Genomic DNA, 12548 nt, shown 5'->3' with positions numbered 1-12548 from the left:
GTTCATATTTCTTCATGTGCTATTAATTTGTGTTCCCTGACAGAATAAGCACAAGATTCATTTACATGAATAACCCCTGAGGGTTGAAATGCTCTAATACTGTAACAGAATACCTCATTTCTATTTATTTTTTGTGGCAGTGGTTTTTTCCCCACTGGTTAGTAACTGCTTTCGTCCTAACATTATGCTAGCGTAAGATTTCAAAGCTGATTTAAATCCCTCCCTTAACAAAAAAGAAAAATGGTAGCTGTGGTGGCAGGCATGAATCTAGCAAGCAATGTAATGGGGGGGGGGGGTTCACTCCCACATCAGCTGTTGTCGGTGCGATACACGTGGTCCAGGTGACAGAAGCAGCTACACAGCCTTATTGACAAAAAGGCGGCTGGGGGCAAACTTCTCTGGTGCAGCCTGCACGGGACAGGTCTTTGCCTCTTATGTAGGTAAGCCATAGGCCAAACACTATCCTGTGGACTGCTCAAATTCATGAAGATTTTTCCCTCCTTTTACCATAAATCACTTTTTCCAGTATCATTTTCTAATACACCTCTCTAATACGCCTCGTTATTGTAAAATGCAGTAGAAGTATGGTATACGTGGAACAGATCCTTGAGCGAAGAATGTTTTACAGAACTGCCTATACTACTGCTGCTCACCTGAAGCCCAAAAATCATGAGTCAGACCCCTGAAAAGTCACAAAATCACGCCATTTTTTACTTGCATGTAGGATCATACCACACTGCTGATTTTCTGTGTCGTTTGCACAGTGTGCAGCCCGCTCTTCCATGCCAGAACCCCTCTGCTTGGGCTGGGAGGTGGGTTTCTTTTTATTTTCTTTTTTTGGCTGTTCAGATGGAAACAGTATCGTCTTCATATGTTAAAGTGTTCCCATTATACTCTCAGCTGGATATTCAATGCACTTGGCTCAGCTCAGGCCTATACCTTTTACATCCCTAGCTTTGTATGATAGGTACGCAACTTGTTTGGTCAATTCTTGTGATTTCCATCATTAGCTGGCATTTTTCAAAGTCCTGCGTCACGCGCCCAGCCCTCCCTCGTAGGGAGTGGAGTGAACACGCAGTGAGAGCCACGGATTGATCTGCTGGACCCAGCTCTTGTGTATCGCCCCAGGGACAGGCGGTGATCCAACAGCATGCCGGCCAGATCCATGTCTGTCACACACAGTCTCTGCTTACACTCCGGTCCGAGTGTGCTGCTCAGTCTGCTGAAGGTAGTTACTCTTGTGGACTTACTTTATCCTTGTCTCACGTTACTGGAGGTTCGGGTAGGATGTGCTGTAGTGCCTTGCAAGTGCTTTCTTCATGACGCTCTGCAACGGCTTCTGATCAAGCCGCAAATGCACTTCATGCCCAAAAGTAACTGCCAGAGTTACAGCAAAGACAGCAGTCCTCACTCTGACCTTGTTTGAGAATGTAGATGGGAGCCGTAGAGGGGCCAGTGACAGATCTGAGGATTCAGGAGAGGAAACCCTCTCTGATCTAGACTTTTGTAATTGTGAACCAGTCCTTCAGTCAGGCCCCGGGCTGGAAAGCATGGAAAGCTGCTCAGAGACAGGTGCACAAAATAAAGTCAGAGAGAAAAATGGCCCATCTAGAGTGAAAGGGCAAAAAGAGATCAAAAATAAAATACAAAGAGGAGGAAAAGAAGCCAATACAGCAAAAATAGGGAAATTCAGGGTGGATTTATTGGAAAGAGGGGGAAAAAGGGAAAGGGAAGCTGAAAGCTAGAAAATTACCCAGTAGGCTGATAAAGGGCAGGTAGATGCACATTCTCAGGCTCTAATTGTCACCTCAGTTAAGCTTTTATGCTTTTATTTAGAGTTAAGAGAAAAAAGATCGGCTTGTCGGCACATAACAAGCTACTATTTTAGGTCACTGTGACTATCTTAGATCTTGCAGCCCTAGGGATAATATTTTCTGTATTACTTGTGGGCTATCTCTACAAAACTCAATTCTGATGTAACCATGCCACAGCATGCAAAAACTTTTATAACTCTTGGCTCAAAAGGAAGGGTTGAAACCTTGGCCTTTCTAACGTCAATGAAAAAACTCTATTTCACTTCAGTGTGAATTCAGGATTTCATCTCAACTATAGAGTTTGTTCAGTGCTGAGAGCTCTGTGAACTTAAGGTCATCACCAAAGCCAAATCGTGCGAGTTCAGGTATTTTTTTCCCAGAAAGTAAAGCAAGTTGGCAGGAGTTTCTCCCATTCCTCATAAGTAGAAAGGCTGTCCAGGGTTCGTATAAAATAAGCTGCAATTCTTCTTACTTTGAAGGGGAATTGCTCTGTGTGGTATAGCAGGGGCAGGTTTCACAAAGGTGATTAGGAAACAAGACTTTGCACACAGGACTTTCAATGAGGACGTTATCTCCCTCTAATCCGATAATTCTCGCTTTTTTTCCCTGTCCTGGGGTGCACAGCGCTTTACAGGCAAACACAAGGCAAAACAGCCATGTGCTCTGAATAACTTACATTCAAATTAGATTGACAACATAATGAAAGCTGAGTAATGTTATATTTGGAAGTCATTGATAGAAATCATCCCCAGCTCGTATCTTGAGAGGATAGTAGGATGAGTAGTTATCTATGCCTCTGCTGCTCTGCTTCTTCTTTCACAGTCATTTTCTTTTCTCAACTTGCCTGGCACTCTTCAAAAATAGCCTCTTTAAGATATGAAATTTATCTTTATTCTTCTAAAAAAATATCCTCCTAACTTTCTGGATGGACTCTTATAACGTTCCGATTATGTTTTAGAGTTGGTGTACTCAAATCCTCACTGATTTCCAGGATGGATCTTAAATCACACGTTATATACCCTTATCCCCCAATACTCTGCTTTGGATTTACAGTTCCAGTTAAAGTTACATCTGTGAAGGAAGATGACATCTTGCTGCTCCCTATCTTTTTAAAATACCAAATCGATTTAAGGGCTTAACTTATTGTTATAGTTTATCCTGAACCTTCTGAATCAGTTCATTGAATTTTAGCTGTAGCTATATAAAATTCTATACAGTGAAATTATTTGGCCATACTGAGAATGGCTATGCCACGATCCATCAATGCCACTAACTGCCAGCAATAAAGAAATCCTCCTTTATTCTCCATTCATTTCAGTGAATTTCTAAAACTACTGTTGAACACCAGGAGTACATTTTACTAGGTTTTAATTTCTTCTTCTTTTAAAAAGCATATCAATTATATTTACCTGAAATGCACTTCACTGTTGAGTGGCTTCTGTAGCTGTCAAAAAGAGACACTGGGAAGACCCAACAAAATACAGACTTGCAAGACTGACTGTAGCAGTGAGTGAGATAATGGAAACATTTATAAGGGAGAAGATTACAATTCAGTTAGAGATGTGATTTAGTAAAGGGAATGCTGCATGGTTCTGTTAAAAGAAGATCATGTATGACAAATGTATTAGGGTCATGTCAATGCATTGCTGAATTGATAAAGATGAAATTGTTGGCATAATTCATCCAGATTTCAGGAAAGTATTTGTTACAGACTGTACAGGAGATCGATTTACAAGGTCAGAAAGCTGAGCGTAGGGGACAACTCCTGAAATGGAATACAAATTGGTTTAGGCACAAGAAACAGATGGTGTCAGTAAAATGAAACAATTCAGGGTGCGATGAGGTACGGATATGCCTGAATGCGAATACTGACTACCACATGATTCAGGTCCCAAATCATTTGTTGCGCTAGGAATGTGGACATAGGCAGGTCTTCACAGCTTCGGAATTAAAAGATTTGCAAACCTCTCTGGGGTGATTGATTGAAAACAACCATGAAAATGCAAATCATCGTAGAGAAACCCATGCAGTAAATGCACTTCTAAAGTCCTCTATGGACAGCAGAAAAATGCCTAAAATTCACAGGTGATTAACCACTTCTACCTGCTTTTTAACACCATCTGTGCACCTTGTTAAATACCAAATTGAAACAGATACATTTTCCTGGTGTGTCAGAATCTGCCCAACCACTAAAGTTGAGACAAATGACATTGTGCTGTTAGTGAAACCCATGAACAGCGCAGAATTGGAGGGCTGATGAGTGCAGAGTGCACTCTCCATCAGAAAAATGTCCCAGGAAGTGCTTTAACCAGGCTTTGACTTCTTTGTTCTTACTGCATGGATTTTTTATCTTTATTTTAGGAATAGACTGAGAACAGTCTAGAACTGAGAACAACTATGACTGAGCACAGCAAGCTCCTTAAAGGGGCCTAAAAACTAGCAACGTTCCACCAAAGTCTCAGTTTTTGCGTACACAAATTGTCTGCCATCCTACTCAAACACAGAAACACCAAGGGGCCTCATTGCTCAGTCCACAATAGTGTTATTGCTTCTTTTAGAGCAGAAGGGCCAGACGTCCTAACATCTGGATGGGAATTAGGCTCCTCATAGTGTTTAAAGTTCCACCACGGGTCTCTCCACATCTTCTAGTCCTCGAGTTGCTTAAACAGTGTGGTCTTCTTGGACCCTACCTCCAGTGGTAAAAGCACTAGTTAATTTTATTTATTCCAGCCTTTAAATGTACGTATTTCTGTAAAGCAAAGATACTTCTACTTAACAAGACTCTTGATATAGAATCATAGAATCATTCAGGTTGGAAAGACCTTTAAGATCACCAAGTCCAACTGTAAACCTAACACTGCCAACTCCAGCACTAAATCATGTCCCTAAGCGCCATCTCTACACATCTTTTAACTACCTCCAGGGATGGTGACTCAACCACTTCCCTTGGCAGCCTGTTCCAGTGCTTGATAACCCTTTCAGTGAAGATACAAAACTTTTAATTCCGTGATGGAGAAAACCCTTCATGGAGAAAACACTTCTGGAAAAGCCATGTAGGGTCTGACCTATTCAGCAGAGGTCTGAATGTCTTTGGCTCCTTTTCTCTGCATACAGCTAACCACACCAAATCACTAGTACACACCCCCAAAACAACTTCTTGTGCCCTGTTGGCAGGTTTCCGGAATCTCACTTGAAGCAGGCAGGTATAAAACAGATGGCTAAAGAAAGTACCATACATAGGCATGGCATTAATTGAAATTAATTTTCATTCATTTCAGTAAGCTTGGCTTAAAATTGTGATTCAGAAGCTGTTCCATAATTTTCATATGTCCCTACAAGCTGCCTCTGGAGGACAAGGCAAGGGCCAGGGAGAGTATCCACTTCAGCCTGTGATTTCTGCCTCCTGGTGAATACCAATCAGAGCCCTCAGCCCTTATCTTACCTAGTTTTATGGGGTTCTGCGTTGGTACTGACTGTTTGGCGCCTTTACCATTTGCAAGAGTAAATAAATAAACATACCATTCACATATGACCTCTCACTAGGACCAGGAGATTATATTTTAAATTGATTCAGTGACCAACAAGCATGAAGAAAAAAACCTTTCTTGGTGAAAGAGTTAATTTCAAAAATAAACAGTTAGGAACGGAGAATAAAAAGAAAAAGCTATGAAATTCAATGGTAAAGCAAGCAGCAATTAATAAATTAAAGGTACAGATCTACTTTCACTGGAGTAATAATTTAATAGGATCATAATCTCATCAGTAAAATCATCACCAACGCCAGAAAGCAGCAGGGGCAAAGAAAAGACATGGTCACCCTAGAACAGCATCCACTCCAATGGCTCCTGTGATAGAGGGTTTAATTTCTTTCCAGCTGATTCAAACATGGAGCGCAGAAACAGATCTCTCGATTTCTTCTGTTAAAGCTGTTACACTTTTATAACTAAGTATTTATGTGAAGAGAGAGAGGCTATATCGTGCTAGTTATGGCTTTATCCGGGATGTAGAAACCCAAGCTTCAGTTCCTTGATCCAATTAACATTTAACTGTTTTTACCAACTGCAGAAGCTTCCATGGAGAGAAAAGAATGCTCACCAAACTTCACTTAGAAGAGACTGAGGTTGAAGTCCCAAAGGTCTGCACAATTTGAATGTAAAACAGGCAAACTGCAGCTCAGTGTCAGGGGTTGATGAGAAATTTCCTTGTTAATCCAGCACATACACTTTGTTTTTTTCCCAGACAGACAGTTTAAAACTGAAAATTATTTCGCTGTGATATTCTCAACAAGTTCTGTTTCAATTTTATTTTTGTGCTTTTGGTCAGTGAGCTTTCTTTCTTTATTCTCTCTACATAGAGTAGGAAGCACAGGATCAGGCTGGTTGTCCTTCATGTTCCCCACCCGGTTCTTTGCTCACAGTTTGTTGAGTATTGACCACATATGTAAAATGGTGGTCTTTGTGCCGAAGAGCCTGGTGTGGTCACAGCAATAAATGTCTTCGCAATGGTCAGACAGCTTTCAGGGATTTGATATATCCCACCAGTTGAAAAATGAACTCACAAGTCTGAAAAGCCACTCATATGTCAGATCTGATGACAGTACTAGGTCACTCTTCAATTTCATAGTAGCAGAAAGTAGTCTGAATTTCCCACCTGGATTTCTTAGTAAAATGAACTATTTCTTATATTTTTCTAACACGCTCAGAGGAACGTAAAATGCAGTACACGTTTCCTTAGTACCCATCAGTTGTGCTTGTCTGAGTCACTTGACAAAATATTTTCTCTGATCTTATATTGCATTTTTAGTTACATCAATAGCAGGATATTTTAAGGGAAATAATAATAATGCAGAAGGAGGACAGTGAGAGACTTCCCAGTTTCTCTTGAGAGACTGTCTTGACAGGAGGAGTTTGATGCCTCTGGGAAAACAGAATTAATTTACACTAACTCTATATTCAATTGTAATGACAAGGCCTTAAAACAGGCTCTGAGATTTTGTACTTTTTTTCTTTACTGCTATCTTCTAGTTTCTACTGATTTGTCCTTATTCTTAGGGTGAAGGGAAGAAGAGCCGTGAATTCTGGTGAACGTAAAATAACTTACTGATAATCCCTACACAGTTATCTACTATTGCTAGCAGAGACAACAGGGCCAAACTTTTCCAGTACAGCCTAGATCAAACCAATTAATTTTACAGATGCCCTTAAAGACCTAAAAGCCTTCTTGGCTGAGTTGGATTTGAACTACCCCTAGCATCTTCCAGAGCCTCATCCACAGCCTGGTGGTTTTGGGGAACTTCACCGAAGCCCCTGCTTGGTGTCAGGCTGAGTATAGCCACACAAGAGTGTGTTTGAACTGAGTGGTTCTGTATAATGTGTGTTCACAAGCAATACCTAAGGTCTGGTGACCTGCTCAAACACCTGTGCCAACCATCCTACCCATTTTCTGAGCACTTCAGCCACAGCTATCTAGGAAACACCCAAACAGCTGTTTTCCAATGAAACCTTCCATATTACCTGAGGCTGAAGATTTCCCTAGACAGAAGTGTGCCTAAAAGGTAAATGCTGCAACAACACAGGGCCTTGGAGAAACCAGCCTTATAAACTAAAATTGTTGAAAGCACCTACATATGAAGTTAGACATAATATAATACTCCTGGAAAACCTATACAACAGAACACTGTTGACTTTGGATTCTCAATCACTCAGAAAACCTCAGTTAGGGTTGTACTCTTGCTTATATGTGTTCATTAATTTTCAAAATCAGGTTTTTTTCCAAACTTGCAGTCTCTCCTCTGCCCCCCCAACTTACAGCTTTCTCCTCAATTTTTTCCATGAGCATCCCACCCCCTACCTGCACTCCTCCCTCTTGGCTGCTGCTTTGCATAGTTTTTCCCTTCCCTCCTTCGGCCAGACCTCACCGCAGAACTCCTTCGCAGAGCTGGTTTGTAAGATCACAGTCAGTTCCTGTCTCTTCCCTCAAATTCTCTTTTTACCACTCTCTCTAGAGAAGAGAGCTACTCTACCCCGAACTCCAGTATCCAGTCACACTAGCCAACAAACACACGGTAGCTTAAAAAAAAAAAAAAAAAAAAGAAAAAAGAAAATAAAGACTGTCTCCAATTTTAATGTTACATGCAGCCTCTAATACACACAGGAATACAATACAATGAAGGTCCAAAACTGCTGAAGAGGAAAAAAGAAACACCATCACTTTAAAGATCTTTGTTGTTTGCCTAAGATGTGTCCTTCACGGACTTGACTGGGCACAAAAGGATTCAACATAAATGAATAACTGCTAAACTGCTTCTGATCTGCAGATCATACTGTCCTGCTGACAGATCATGCATGTGAAGTAGAAGAGCTGATACAGGATAGTGAAACCAGCAATGAACCTGAGAAAATTGAGAAGGCGCAGCTGGAATATAAATGGACAAAAAGCAGCCTCTGACAAGGAAAGGCAAAAGCAAAGGAAAGAAAACAAACAGGGCAACAGATAAATGCTAAAAGTAATAGTACCCCCCACAAACATAGGAGGCTTCCTCCAAAATGTGTGTATAAGGGTTTGAGTGCGTATTTATCCATCATCAGATTAGCAAGAACATGAACTAGAATAATGCTGATATAAATTAACCAAGGTACTAAAGTGGATGTTTTATCTATGATAGGTTATATCCTCATTCAGAGGTATTTAAACCCTGATTAAATGGAACCCTGAAACATCTGTGGAGAGTCAGATTGAATCATCCTTCAGGGGACGAGCACTACATGTTTTCATTACATTTCAATTATGTAGCCTGTCCAGATCTTAAGGATTTACACTGGTTTTTTAATCATACGTTTCTTTAGAGTTGGACATGGATGTAATGATGGTGTTTTAGTGCAGTAGACAAATGTTGACAAAAATAAGTAGCAAAATTTGAAATGATCCATTCATTGGCTTACCTATGGATAAAAAAATAGGTTGTTTTCTTTCTTAATGTCTGACAAAGACACTGATTTCTGAAAGCTGTGTTTTAGAACTGTTGATTAAATCTCCTACAAGTGAAAACTGCTGGTTAAATCTCCTACATACGTTTACCTGAGCCATTGCATCAAGGAGCCACAGGAGCTTGGATCTGATTGTGAATGTGTAATTTGTCCAGGTAAAAAATGGGTTTTTTAAAGTCTGGAACCTTCTTAATGAAATGTAAAAAATGCTTAGAGAAGTGGAGGGTAATCTGGTGAAAAGACAGATGAACTCAAGATACCAAGGGAAAGATTGATCACAAAGCAGAATTGCAGAGAAGGGAGATGAAACACCAGAAGCAGATAAGTTTATCTAGTGAATGTATAGAGGAAGAAAGGAAAGAAGATAATGGATCTAGAGACAAAGACAACAGGATGGTAACTGAAGTGGAAGGTTGAGAGATTATTTTTTTTCTCAGATGTTCAATGACAATACTGTATTCTTCTGATGTTAGCAAGGTTATGGTGCAAAAGCAGTTATTGCAGCAGGTCAGAGAAGAATCAAGACACCTCGTTAGTTTTGCAATTAAAATGGCAGATTTGTACTCTTGAAACCTGCAGTTTCGCTTCATGGTTATGTTTGAAACTTCAGTTTTCTTGGGCAAGGCAATTACTTCTCTCTTCAGTTTCCTATTTTTAAACCAGGGGTGATAGTACTTCTTTTCTATCATGTTCTTCTTGATTTGTTTGTCTGAGTTAAGGCAGGAGCCGTATCTTGATACATGTCTGCCTGGAGGCTAGCAGAGTAACCTGGTCCCAACATACGAGTGTCACAGTAACCACTGGTAAGTAAGACAGAGAGGATCAGGAAAGCTGAAGAAGCTGCCAAAAGGCTTGATATCAGGCACTAAAAGTGATTACTTAAAAATACATATTAGGGTTCTTTTATTTCCTTTCTGATCCTATCAAGCGTACTCAAGGCACATTTCAGCTTATTTTTTATTTATTCCCTTGAATCTTTATTTTACTTCAAAAGAAAGTGGTTATTCTCATCCAAGAGCTTGGGCTTTCTGAAAAACACCAGCTCTCATCAGACTTTTGATAAAATCATAAGAGCTAGAAACATTGAGAGGGTGGTTATTTTTTGCTTTAATAACCTCTCTTTCATGAATATTTACTTCTCATTTGAATAATTATCATCAATAAAAATTAAAACCTTATGTTTGTGGGGAGTGTGAGCAGCTTTGGGATTAAAATGAGTGACATCCTGCAAAAATGAGGGCTATTAGAGGGTTATCTTTCTTACAAGCAGAGCTCTTCCTGCAAGAGCATTCTGAGTCTGGAGTACTACAAAACCAAGAAAATGGAGGAGAGAAATTCTGCAAATGCAAAACAGAACCGGGGAAAAGATTCTGTTTGGTTCATCTACACTACCAGCTGTATAGCTTAAACTATAAACAACACTATAAAAATTACGGAGTTTCTAATATCATTAACGATTCTTTTAATCAGTGCATTTAAATTACAGTTCTTGTTCATTTAATTTTCATTATTTGCTATTTGCCTGTGCAAACAACATTGTGTTTTCAGCAATGGTTTGCCAAGACGCCTGCGAGGACGTGCAGGATTGTGATATATCACACCTGTGACAACATAAACCACAGAAAAATATGAACAGATGAAAGAAAAATGTACCCTCTAGAGCACTAAAGTTACAGAATACCTAGAAGATTAAGAACTGATAATTTAGGAGAAAATGGGCTATAATTTGGAGAAAATGTCTAAGTTTGGGTTATAATTTGCAGGTAAAATGTATGAACTCTGTATTTATCAAACTAAAGTTCCATGCTAAAGCTAGCTGCTCTCTTGGACTTTTTTATATGGAGATAACCACCGGCATTTATTAAACTTGATAAACTTACATTCAAAGAGAGCTCCTGCTTGGTTTAGATGTGGCCTATGTTTTTTTCCCATATAAGCCATTAATTAAGTACCTGGAACAGAAATATTGTCAGTGGCAAGGCTAAGGCATCACCCTCTTGAAGGGATGTAAAGTCGTCAAAGGAGGATCTCTCAGCCATTTTAGAGAACAGAAGGACACTGCCTAGATGCCAAACCACAAACAAATCTTAACAGTGAGGAAATTGTGGTAAGGAATGAGACACGCATATTTTATTGTGTTGTCTTGCACTGTTCGTTGTGTTATTTAAAACAAAAAGTAATTGTGGCTTAAACTGCCTGAATGTTCCATGCAATTACACTTGGACTCTGCCTGGAAAACATACGTCCTGAGATCTCTCGCCATGTTAGGAGTATAACAAAGATTGCACTTGATGTCCCTCAAGGTAGACCTGGTCTGTGGGGACATACCATGAAGCAGCTGTAGCCACAGGGCTCTGGAGGGTGCAAGTGAGTCATGGAGGTATCTGGAAAGGCGTGGAGTGCCACGTGGGTCCTGTGTTTGGGTTTCAGTCTGACGGAGGAGTCTGCACTAGCAGGGAGAAAAAGAAACCAGGCCAAGTCCTGGGTAATTGCATTATTTACATCTCCATGAACTAAGTGACAATAGAGATCTGCGCCCAAAGCAGACAGTGTTCCACTATCACGTTTGGAGAAGATGGTTTTCTACCTCTTTGTCCTTCTGCTGTGTCTTACTTTACATGTACAATGTGATTGTGTACCTAATTCACAGAGGGGTTGTTACATACAAATAATATCTACGGTGGATGAAAAATTGGACATGAGCTAGCATTGTGTGCTTACAGCCTTGAAGGCAAACCATATCCTGGGCTGCATCAAAAGCAGCATGGCCAGCAGATAGAGGGGGGTGATTCTGCCCCTCTACTCTGCTCTGGTGAGACCCCACCTGGAGTACAGCATCCAACTCTAGGATGCTCAGCACGGGAAAGACATGGACCTGTTGGAGTGGGTCCAGAGGATGGCCACAAAGATGATTAGAGGGATGAACACCTCTCCTATGTGGAAAGGCTGAGAGAGATGAGGTTGTTCAGAAGAGAAGTCTCCAGGGAGAACTTATTGCAGCTTTTCAATATATAAAGGGGGCTTACAGGGAAGATGGAGACTTCCTACAAGGCCTGTAGTGACAGGGCCAGGGCAACAGTTTTAAACTGGAAGAGGGTAGATTTAGACTGGACTTAAGGAAGAAACTTTTCACTATGAGGGCAGTGATACACTGGACCAGGCTGCCCAGGGAGGTTGTTGAGGCCCCATCCCTGGAGGTGTTCAAGGCCAGGCTGGACGTGGCCTTGGGCAACCTGGTCTAGTGAGAGGTGTCACGGGCCAGGCCACGGGCCAGGGGTTGAAAATGAATGACCTTTGAAGGTCCTTTCCAACCCAAACCTTTCTGGGATTCTATATAAAAGCCTCTACTGCAGTACAATATACTGATGCCCGTCCCTTCATCGATGGCTGTATGGGTATATCCGACTGTTCAGTGCCCGGGACGGCAGTAGAGCCCTGCTGTTATTTAGGAGGAACACATAAGGAGAGGAAGACCCTTCTCTGGGCAGTGCATCTCAAGACACTTTTGCACAGACCCTCGCAGCGAGAGGTCCCGCCATGCTGCCTGTGGTGCGACCCGTGCTCTCCCCTGCCGACCGGCTCTCCTGCCCGGCCACCGCGGCCCTGCCCGGCTCTGCCATATGGAGGCGGCCCGGGGCCCGGCAGGGCCGCGCTAGGCCGCGGGCGCTGACCCGCCGCCGCAGCTGCGGCTCCGACAGGCCCGTGCCCGGTAAGCCGCTGGGTGGCCCCGGCCGGGAGGCGAAAGGCG

This window comes from Vanellus vanellus, assembly GCF_965231255.1.
Source record: "Vanellus vanellus genome assembly, chromosome: 4".
NCBI classification, from domain to species: Eukaryota; Metazoa; Chordata; class Aves; order Charadriiformes; family Charadriidae; genus Vanellus; species Vanellus vanellus.
This window is presented reverse-complemented; position numbering follows the sequence as displayed.